This window comes from Cupressus sempervirens, chromosome 7, assembly GCF_028749045.1.
Source record: "Cupressus sempervirens isolate cs-2001-9-10 chromosome 7, ASM2874904v1, whole genome shotgun sequence".
NCBI lineage: Eukaryota > Viridiplantae > Streptophyta > Pinopsida > Cupressales > Cupressaceae > Cupressus > Cupressus sempervirens.
This window is the reverse complement of record NC_143124.1, coordinates 354,876,231-354,885,185: the sequence shown is the minus strand read 5'-3', so window position 1 is coordinate 354,885,185 and position 8,955 is coordinate 354,876,231. Positions and strand designations below refer to the sequence as shown.

At 37.0% G+C, this 8,955-nt stretch overlaps 1 long non-coding RNA gene across 1 annotated transcript; it reads left to right on the top strand.

Moving 5' to 3' along the window:
• Positions 1–1,256: 1,256 nt before the first annotated feature.
• Positions 1,257–8,250, top strand: LOC149546930 (uncharacterized). Its single transcript, XR_016353796.1, has 2 exons — positions 1,257–1,444; positions 7,752–8,250. It is a non-coding gene; the product is annotated as an uncharacterized LOC149546930 (long non-coding RNA).
• Positions 8,251–8,955: the final 705 nt, after the last annotated feature.

Below are 8,955 nucleotides of genomic sequence, written 5' to 3'. Positions count from 1 at the left end.
AATTCTTCCAAGTAAAAATATGCTTGCATAGAACAATTTGTTTGTTCGAAGCATTTTTAAACGTGGCGACAAAAAAACCCTTGGCTAAAGGATAATTGTGATGTGAATATCAGGATTTAACTGTGTGATTTTGAGTCAAACTCATTGACCCATGTTTCATGAGTAGTGATTCAACATGAATCCATCTCTCATGAGAATAAATGGAACACTTAGCACTCATTGGATCTAGGTGATGCTCATAGGGGTGAAGCACCGGGACTTCCCGGGAGGTCACCCATCCCAGCACTACTCCAGCTTGAGCGCGCTTAACTACAGAGTTTCCTCCATAGTTAAACCCAAAGCTTGTGAGTTTGACTCAAAATCACACAATTAAATCCTGATATTCACATCACAATTTGACTTGCTGTGGAAATTATCTCCTACTTAAAGGATAATTGTGAACCAAATCCACAATAATAGGCTCCTAGTGATTGATAATCCATTGGTGAAGTTGGGGAAGAGAGGGCCAAAAGCCCCTAAATCTGCAAATGATAGCACAAGAGAACGAGTCAAAGGCCATCATATTGATCTCTTCCAGCATAATGACAATGAATCAACAAACTAGGAAAGGAGAAACCTTAGCCCTACCTCTACTAGTTGTGACTTTCTCAATATAGGAACTACCATTGGGCTTATAAGGGCCTCCACCAACCTCTTTACCTAAAACGGGTGAAGAGGACACCATAGCCTTAACAACATAGACCCTAACCATAGCAGTGACAACACTTTCCTCTAACGCAGTGACCTTAGCCACTGAATCCTTTCGAAAAACAAAAGCATAATCCCCAACCTCTAGGGAAGAAACAACACCTTCTCCCTCATTCAAACTGACAAACCTTGCACCCTTGGATAGAGAAGGCGAAGTAGCAACCTCCCCCACACTTTGAAGCACTAAGCCCGCCGCGCTTGGGTGAAGGCAAAGACTCGACGAGAGGTGCAAGGAGAGCATCCCCCAAACTGCTCAGGCCAACCACAACACCTGAAGACACCCATCCAAGGTCAGAAGTAGCACTATATAATGCCACTTCCATGATTCGAACATGAAAATGAGTGGGGAAACTCTATGGTTAAATGCACTTGAATTGGAGCAATATTGAGATGAGTGACCTCACGAAAAGAGCTAATGTTTCGTCATAAGAAATAGGTTCTCTTGAACCGCTACTAATTAAATATGAGTCCATGAGTTTGACTAGAAATCGTCATAGTAATATCTGAATTTGAGTTTGAGTTGCCATGAAAAACATCTCCCATCTCCTACTAATCAAATTTATTTCAACACGTTTGAAGGAAAGTCGTAACCTAAATAAAATTTCACCCATGGCCTCTCCGCATGTTTTTTCCTATGTGTTTTCAAATGTTTGAAGAAATGACGGCGCTTTAGGAGATTCACTGTTGTTTTTTTCAGGTACGTGGTAAGCGCTCCCATTTCTGTTATTCACAATATCAGCTGTATTTTAGAGCGCTTTTCTGTAGATTTTTTATTTAAAAAAAGTTATGAAAATGTTAAAAAATTCTCAGCTTAAAGAAAATAACGTTTCGAAAGAGCCAGTTGCTGGTTTGCATTACAAACAACAAATAGAACCCTAGCAATCGAAGTTTTAGGGCAAGGGATCATTGCTCTTTAGAGATTTTGTTTGTTTGTTTTGGATGTAGGGTTTTTAGGAACGCAACTTGTGGAGCACCAATCGTTTTGCGGTGCCTAATGGATTCTACTTTGTGCTTTTAAAGTTTTTCCTTATCTGTGTTGAATATACCGCTGGCATGTTCATCTCTCCTTTCGAAAAATAGTAACAAAGCCCAGAATAGGACAACCATTTCGCTGCAATGATGTTTCGAACAAATTCTCAGTAGCATAAATTCTGCGACGTCCTTTCCACGAGACCACTAGGTTAGCATTTCTCTGTTTCATGCAATGCTTCAAGGAAATAATGCATTTAAAATACTTATAAATGAAAATATTAAAAAATAACTTCTTCATGCATATATCTCCTTCACAATCTGAACACCTGAAAGTTGAATGCTGATTTAAGATATTAATTTCTGAAGTTTCCGTGCAAATTATTCAGTCAAATCCCCCTTCCCCGGGTTCAAATTTTTTTGAAGCTTAGTGCCGAGCAGACCCTTGCATACCGGCGCAATATCTTGTAAAATTAAAATTAAAATTGAATGTGGGGTATTGTAGACTTTTTCATCTTAGTAGTCAATCATTAAGTTGCGTTCCAGAATGCCCATATGTTATTCAAATCAGAAAGAAATTAAAATACATTTACAGAACTACTTATTCAAATCAGAAAGAAATCAACTTCCACCTTCTAAACTGGTAACTGCTTGTTTATATGGTATATTGATTTTTAGTAGTAATCAATTTGTGATTATATAATAATGTGGAGTTCAGAAGTAATAAATAAAAAGAAATGTTTTGTTGTTAATTTGCAGCTGTTTCAATTTAGTGAATCACTTATAACCCAGCTTAAAGAACTTATGTTCGCAGGTGATATTTCTTACCACATGGCAAAAATGCATAATGCATTTCAGTTTTTCCATTTCTTTGCTTTCTTTGACCTGTGACATAGGGATGCCCTGACGTCCCAACTCCTAAGGAGTCAACGGACATCATAAGATGCCCTGACTGCCTCAAGGACTTCAGTACATCACATTTTAGAAAAAAAGTAGGGACAGTTGGAAGACATTCCCAGAAAGTCGCAAAAAAATAATATGGGGAGCAGGGATGTCTTATCACTGCTCCCATGTTGCCAAGATGTCTGGGATAATTAGTTAGGCTTTGGGGACGTCTCTCCAAGAAATACTTATCCTAGGACATGGGAGGGATTATTTTTCCTTTGCTGGCGGTATTAGAAACTTCTCCAGAACACTGAAACAGAATTCAGTTTCATCTTCTGTTTTAGATCAGGGTCTGTTGATTTATTGTATTTTAAATGCTTTATCTCCTGATAGTTTTTTTTGATCGGGTATCATTTTATATTTTCTGTTAATAGTTAAGAAAAATGTATATGGCTCTGAAATGAAGCTACCATTTCTGAAATGAAACTACCATTTGACCATACCCAGAACTGCCCATCGATACTATCATGACACCGCCTTGTTAGCAGTTTTCAGACAATTCACCTATAGGCTATCACCCTACCACTCAGCCCGCCCATTCATCATTTCACTACAGCTGGTTTAAACAAATAGTATTACAATTGATGGGTACCTCTAGCCCCTTTGACACAACGACCATGGCACAATTGCTCAATAAACACTCTTGAGTCTTTAGCTTCCCTGCCTTCACCAAAATGCCGTGGTTCCTGTGTGCCTCAAAAAGCATTTAATACACTTACTACCTTCACCCTTCCTTGTTGTTGTAATCATTATCTGTCCAGTTAGCAATAATCTTCAACTGTGCAGTGGAGATTATGGAAATCATCTTTATGTACTTAACCCACTGTGGATGTCAGTGGCATTATGATAGTTTATCTGCCTCCTTACTTTCCTGTCTTTTAATATGGGACGTTTTCTTAAAAAGACAATACTTTTTGAATAGCATTAATGTACTTGTGTAAATGCCATGCTTCAAACGATCCCACAATAATTGCATTAACATTGAACGATAATCAAAGGTTCCCCTTCTAAATGCAACTTTCAAACTGGTAGTCTTTTACCCATCATAATTGCTTGTAAGGCTGCCAGTGCCTTGGAAACATTATTTGTTCCATCATCAATTCACTTTGCTTCGATACTTAAAATGTTACCTTCATTATCTCTTGCAACACATCCAACACCTGTTGGTCCAGGGTTACCTTTCAAGACCCCATCAAAGTTACCTTGATCCATCCTTCCTCAGGTTTGCTCCATTAGTGACATCTTTATCTACCGCTACTGGTTGAAGACAGCTCTGTCCATTAACAGGCCTATATCTCCCAATATTTTTGTTGAAATTTAAAGTCCATATTTAATGGGACCATTTCATTGCAAATGACTTGCAATTTCACTCAACAATCTTGTCTGAGAAGATTAGTGTAGCCTCCCTCTGTCAGACCATATCCTCTCCCAAACTTTTGCATTTGTAGATCTCCCAAACTTTTGCATTTGTAGAGCTGCCATTTTCATGCCTGTGAGGCATCTCATTATGATTTTAAAGGCATGTGATTAGTCTATTTACAGTGTCCTTATAAGAAGACTTATCCTATATGTAATCTTTTTCTCTTTTAGTCGCATTTTCATTAAAATCTTTTTCACGTCAAATACATCAAATGGGCATAAACATAACTGAATGGTCCGGCATTACATTTTTATCTAGCCTATTTACTGCCAAAGATGATATTATATTGGAAAATTATTAAGGTATCTTGTACAGTCAGGAGCAGCAATGAAATGAAATGAAAATGCATAAATTTTTGATGAGCATGATGAATTATTAGTACTTTTAGCAGTTGGAAAGCCTATGGGATAATACAATCAATGTCTCATATGCTGCAGCCTCTTTTCATAAGAACCCCTCCCGCAGTAACCAGGTTTTTTTTTTAACATATTTTTTGACAAATTGAAATTGACACTCTCGTTTCCTCCAAACTGACTTTTCAATCTGTTAAAGGTTGCACCAGATTTAGTACTCACATCAAAACAAGGGCATTTGAGCTTGCAGATTTTTTTCCAGTGGTGTGGACTAGGAAAATCACCAGACTCAGAAGTTTCGTTATCAATAGATGTGAGAGGACCTTCACACGTGGAAGTGGAGGGCATATATTCAATATAATCGATCTGAGAAGATTTAGAATAAACAAAGCTAAACCTCTGTATGCAGAATGTGAAAAAGAACAGCTAAAAAGCTCTGCAGCTAAGTTGCCAGTTCAGGTTTGGTCTGCTGATTTGGTAATTTTTTTTATGATTGGGTTGGTCCATATAAAAATCATAAATATATACACTTTTGTAGCCGAAGAACAGGAATGAATTAAACTCGGCCTTTACTTTGATTGTGGATTAGCAAACTGTGAATTTGGTATAGCAATGCAGTGTCTCATTGGAGAAAGTTTCTGGTCTTTTCTGCTGCTTCTGAAATATTAGTTACCAGGTAGTAAAGATTTCAACCAATTTTACATGATTTTTATTATCAAAACAAGTAGGGTTTATCGATACCTTTCACTTTAATTGAGGCCCTGTAAGTAGGTCAAATGAATATATTGCTAGAATTAATTTTATGATGGTTTAATCATGGAAGTGACAAGGTAGGATGACTTGATGAGGTGTTCTAAAAACCTCCTACTCTAGACCCAAGAGCAGATATACCTTCCCTTTTGGCCTCATGCGACCCGTGCCATACATATGAGGTGGTCTATCTAGCGTGCTGTCCTATCACTGTTTTCTTCCATCTCACCACTCCTATCTTGCTTCAAATGATTGAAAATTATTTACCATGATAGGGTTTATAAGTAAGATTCACAACATGGTGCCTGGAAAGTCCCTTCTTCTTAATGCCCAAGGGGCAGTCCACTTCTCCTGCTTTGGTCCCATGGGGCTCCCTAGTCGCATAACATGAGGTGGCGTACTTAGAAGGTGAACCCATCACCATTTTCCCACCTTTGATCCCCTCATTCCCCTACCATGGCTAGATGTAGCAGACAGAAACATAATATTTCACACATAAATTCTATATTACAACAGTTGGCAATAAAATGCATATTAGACCACTGGTATGTAGATGTATATATAAGTCTTATGCCAATCTGTATATAAGCAGTCATACTATATCTCTGAGATGCATACAGAACTCAAATAGAAAAGTCATCAAAGTACTTATTATGGATTATACACACACACATATACACACACATACACACATATATACATATATATACACATTATATATTTACACACACATGCATGTGTGTATATATATACATATGTATACACGCACACATATATCATGCGATACTCATACAAAGAAATCACTGATTTGAGTTAATATAATAATATGTTCTTATTTATGTCTTTTCTGTTCTATTCTGATGATTGTTTGAATAAATTAATGAGTGTGCATGTGATAGGGTGACATTGATGTTTGAATGGTGGATTGATTGATTTGTGATTCCAAGATTTGAATTAACTGATGATGATTTTATTAACTTCGTTGAATAGATCTTTGTTATAATTGATAGATTGTTTTATTCAACCTTTACCAATTTATAGATTGCCTGATTTCCTGATGCATTTATGAGTGATGTTGTATTGATGTTAGCTCGGAATGATCTCCCCATTATAATTTACAAGTGAAAGGATCACCACCTTTCATAAGATTTCAGTCACCACTTTTCATTGTTTTCATTGTTGCTTTTGAGGATAATATAGTATTCTCCCAGTTGATCCCTTGTTTAAATGGAACCTTCTCCTCTTTAACATCTCCTTTGAGTGTAGGGGATCACATCCTTTCATTTGTTAATGCCCTTATGAGAGGGTCACACACTGTGGTTATGAAAATATACGTGTTTGACAACAACAGTTGCCCCTTTCACTCCTTAATCTTTACCTACCTCTCACTTCCCAAATCTGTCTTTGCTGCTTGTCAAATCTGCACATATCTCATTTAAGATATGCATATGCACATATCTCATTCAAGATATGCATATCCTCTTCTTCTAGATCTACATATCTTATTTTCTTCTTTCCTTCTCAATTCTTATTTTAGATTATTCCTTATACTTCTGTTCTAAATCTTTTTCCTTTGACTATTCCTTAGATTATTCCTTTCTGAATTACCACCTTTTGAAAGAGTTACGACCTGTTATCTTTTGGAAGAGTCACTAACTCATTTTCCTCCTTTCCTTCCTTCTTCCATTAATCCGTAATCCTTATGCTCCATCTTCTTCTTCCCACTATTACCCCTCAAATTAAGTTCTCCTCTCCCTTTTATATATCAGGGAGATGCAACTTTTTCATTCATGCCTTCTATAATTTGTTTTACTTAAGTAATTTTTTTTTCCTAATTCTTTTTTTATATATTTCTAATTGAATTATTATTGTTTATTATTCAACCCTATTTGAAGAAGAAGACATGATATGCAATTAGATGTGCAGGCTGTTGGGTTTTATATGAGCCATTTCCTTGTGATAATTGACCAGTTTCACCTTCTGTACTTTCTTCCTTGAGCAGCGATGATAAGGCACAATTATTGTTTCACCAGGATGATAAAGCTTTAGTGATCGCTAGATAAGAAATCTTTCAATATTGCGGGCTCACATTTTTGCTTAAATGATTAATAATACTAAGTCTAGAAGTTCCACTAGATAAAATATTATATCAAATTTAAAATTTCAATTACACAGTTAAACTTATTAGTTTCATTCTCTCTCTGATGTTTTTATTTTATCCTTTTTAACACATTGGTGCCATACATGTTAATTCCTTTGCTTTTGGTTTCCTTTGTCTTTTCCTCTACACGAAACTTTTGCCAAGAGACTGTTTTTTCCGGTGGTGAGAATGAGATGCCGAGGAATCATTAATGAAGGCGCTATTCTTTCTTGCAATCACAGTGCATTTATTGTTTTTATTTTGGTTCAATTTATAATTACATGTTGATTCCTTTACTTTTGGTTTCCTTTGTCTTTTCCTCTACACGAATAAAAAACTTTTGCTGAGAGATGGTGGTTTTCCCGGTGGTGAGAATGAGATGATGAGGAATCTTTAATGACGGCGCTGTTCTTTCTTGTCTTTTTAGACTGCAGCAATCGGTGCAGCACGGCCCTCCTATAAACTGCAGTGCACCTGGTAAACTTTTTAACGTGACCAGTAGCGCTGGCACGACACGCCCACCAGTACCACGAGGACGAGGGAGACTAGAACCCGTGACCAACCCCCTCCAACAGGGAAGATTTAGCCAACCGAGCTAGGGCCCTCGCCCTTCGCTATTCTTTCTTGTAATCACAGTGTATTTATCGTTTTCATTTTGCTATCGTTTTATAAATAACTGTAGAATACCATCTAATCTGCATCAAGATACGCCTCATCTTCAAGTTATAAGTTGAGGTCAATAATGATGCAAAAGTAATCTGACTGGTATATCAGACTCCGTGATGGAGTAGATTTTGGAGTTTATTACTGCCAGTTACATTTCATTGCAACAATTTCTGAATAATATTTATTTTGAGCGGGGGAAAGAAGGGCTTGAAATTGATATTAAACAAAAGGAGCCTTATTTGAACCTTTTTTAACATCTACTCTTTTGGTTTTGAACTTTTGACTATCAGCTCTATCATTTTTGTTCTCTTCTGTTGTTGCTGACTGATATGTCGTGTAGTGTCTCTTTGGTATATTTGGTAAACCAATTAATAGATGGTGCCAAGAATAACTCTGTGATAGGCAGGGCATACTAGAGATCTATAAAAGACTTCAATTGAGTTATCAACAGTGTTTCATGGGGATGCATCCCTGCGGTCTAGGAGTGCCTCCCGGGACTCGGAGGGGATGTCCTCATTTTCAGAACTGGACAATCTGCTCTTTGTTGCATGAAAATAGAAAAAGCAACTTTTAAATGCCTATTCCTCCTAGAAAGCTAAAAGAGGAAGGATTTTATTGTAAGATAAGCACATTGTATTTACTTTAAAGAGTCAGCTTCTGATTTTCTTCGGTAAAGTTATTTAAATGGCCATACCCCCCCTGCCTTCCCCAAAATTTGGCGAATAATTTTTAGTCCCTGAAACCATTCACAGGGGTTCTTGAATCTCTCCGCCAAAGTAACATAGGGAAACAATGCTTATAATCATTTGCAAGTGGTATGAATGAACTATGCTTTCTCATTTGTCGAGCTGGTGAATAATATTCTCATGGAGAAAACACTTCTTGGGAGTATTGCTCTGCATTTTTCTTCCCACCAACACCATTTCGCCGTAATTGGGCGAACAAAATATTCGTTGGTGGTTCAT